Source organism: Colobus angolensis, unplaced genomic scaffold, assembly GCF_000951035.1.
Source record: "Colobus angolensis palliatus isolate OR3802 unplaced genomic scaffold, Cang.pa_1.0 Scaffold234, whole genome shotgun sequence".
Lineage (NCBI taxonomy): Eukaryota > Metazoa > Chordata > Mammalia > Primates > Cercopithecidae > Colobus > Colobus angolensis.
In genome coordinates this window covers 1,616,676-1,619,372 of record NW_012115533.1, presented here as the reverse complement: position 1 = coordinate 1,619,372, position 2,697 = coordinate 1,616,676, and the positions used below count along the sequence as shown (strand labels likewise).

Below are 2,697 nucleotides of genomic sequence, written 5' to 3'. Positions count from 1 at the left end.
ATCATATGGCATTTACTACACTGTTATCAACACTTTCTTAATGGTAGTAAAATTCCTATACTTTCATTTTCTTTTTGAGGGGGGTTTCTAGTTTAAATTCAACTCCATTCCAAACACTTCCAGTTCCTAGTACTATCTCTCAATCTGTCTTCTGATAAGAACCTAACTGAGTAAACTCAACCCTCTGCTACTTTTTAAATTGTTCCTTAAGCAAGTGATCTTTGCTAATGTCGATCGCACCATATGGGGAAAAATGTTTTTATTTGATTTATAAGACTGGGTAAACATTACTATTACACAAATACTTTTGCATTTTCTTTTCAGCCTGCCTGAGTGCTCCGCTTGGTCTGTATACTGCTCAATTTCCCCACCCAACCTGGTGTGGGACTACATCTAACTTAAAATCTCCTGTACAGCAAAAAAAAAACAATCAACAGAATGAAAAGACAACCTACACAATGGGAAAAGATATTTTGCAAACTATGTATCTGACAAGAAGATAATTTCCAAAATATATAAGAAACTTACAACTCAACAGCAGAAGGAAGGAAGGAAGAAAGGAAGGGAAAAAAAAGAAGAAAGAAAGGAAAGAGAGAGAGAGGAAGAAATTAAAAATGAATGAGCCAAGGGCTTGAACAGATATTTCTGCAGAGGACACATACAAATAACCAATAAGTATATGAAAAGGTGTTCCACGCTACTAATCATTAGGGAAACACAAACCAAAACCACAATAAGGTATCATCTTATACATATTTTAAGATGGCTATTAATAAAAACACACAAAATAAGTATTAGTGAGGATGTGGAGAAATTGGAACTCTGGTACATTATGGGAACATAAAATGGTGCGATAGCTACTGAACACAGAAAAAAAGATTCCTCAGAAAATTACCTGCTATGTGATCCAGCAGTTCCATGTCTGGTCACATATCCAAAAGAATTGAATTCAGAATTTCAAAGAGATATCCATACTTGTTCCATTCTTATTTACAATAGCTAAGATGAAGAAAAAATTTAAAATTTAAGGGTCCACTGCACTTGATTTGATGAAGAAAATGTGTTATATGCACGCAATGGAATATTATTCACCTTTAAAAAATTAAGTCCTACCATTTGTGACAACATGGATTTATCCAGAGGATATTATGCTAAATAAAATAAACTGTCAAAGAAGGAAAAATATTGCATGATTCTGCCTATATGAATGGCTGCCTGAAGCTTAAGGAAACTGGCAGTTGTTCAGAGGGTCTAAAGTTTTGATAATGCTGGATGAAAAAGTTCTAGAGATCTGTTGTACAACAAAATGCCTACAGTTAATGCAGTATTATATATTGTGCACCTCGAAACTGAGAGTGTGGATGTCACTTTAAATGTTCTTACTACCAGCACCACAACCAAGATCATCAAAAAACAAAAGCAAAAAATAAAAACAAATGAACACAAAAAATCTTGTGTGGTTTTGGATATATCCATTATCTTGATTTTGATTATCGCTTCATAATTGTTGGCATATATCCAAGTTCATGAAATTGTACACATTAAATATGTGCAGTTTTTTGCTTTTTTGTTGTTGTTTGTTTGTTTTGAGACAGTCTCGCTCTGTCAAACAGGCAGAGTGCAATGGTGTGATCTCGGCTCACTGCAACCTCTGCCTCTCGGGTTCTAGCAATTCTCCTGCCTCGGTCTCCCGAGTAGCTGGGACTATAGGCGTCCACCACCATGCCCAGCTAATTTTTGTATTTTAGTAGAGACAAGATTTCACCATGTTGGTCAGCCTGGTCTCAAACTCCTGACTCTCAGTTGATCCACCCGCCTTGATCTCCCAAAGTGCCGGGATTACGGGTATGAACCACCATTCCTGGCCTGTGCAGTTCTTTCTATATCAATTATATCATAATAAAGATATTAAAAACAAAGTAATAATAATATGAACAGATAAAAATGAAAGAACTACCACCAACACCATTAGCACCAAACCTGTCATGTGGTTCTCACAGGCAAGTTGTCTTAGCACAGTATAAACTACATCTTTATATCCTGTGAAATCAGTGGTAAGAGAAGGTGAAAAACAAACAAAAAAAGCTCATGGGCTGGGCATTGTATATTAATGAAGGAGACATTCTTAAAAGAGAGAGCCACGATATTGTATGCTACTTTTTCATGTGATTCTTTTGAGGAATGATTACTCTTTCAAGTAATGTGCCCATTTCCTCATTGGGTTGTTTTATTTTTGATTCGTAGGAGTTATTTAAAATTTTTGAATATAATTCCTTAGACCTCTACATGCATTTCAGTATTCTCCAGTATGATTTTTCTGTTTTTTTAATTGTATATTTTATTTTTTAATTTTTTAAATTAATTTTTTATTATACTTTAATTTCTAGGGTACATGTGCACAATGTGCAGGTTTGTTACATATGTATATATGTGCTATGTTGGTGTGCTGCACCCATTACCTCTGCATTTACATTAGGTATATCTCCTAATGCTATCCCTCCCTGCTCCCCCAACCCACAACAGGCCCTGGTGTGTGATGTTCCCCTTCCTGTGTCCAAGTGTTCTCATTGTTCAACTCCCACTTATGAATGAGAACATGCAGTGTTTGGTTTTCTGTTCCTGTGTTAGTTTGCTGAGAATGATGGTTTCCAGCTTCATCCATGTCCCTGCAAAGGATATGAACTCATCCCTTTTTTA

At 35.7% G+C, this 2,697-nt stretch overlaps 1 long non-coding RNA gene across 1 annotated transcript in view; it reads left to right on the top strand.

Moving 5' to 3' along the window:
* LOC105513684 overlaps window positions 1-540 on the top strand; it is an 8,626-nt gene extending 8,086 nt beyond the window's left edge. Inside the window, exon 2 of the long non-coding RNA XR_001002069.1 lies at window positions 325-540. This is a non-coding gene — a long non-coding RNA (uncharacterized LOC105513684). The remainder of the gene's footprint in view (window positions 1-324) is intronic.
* The last annotated feature ends 2,157 nt before the right edge of the window (window positions 541-2,697 follow it).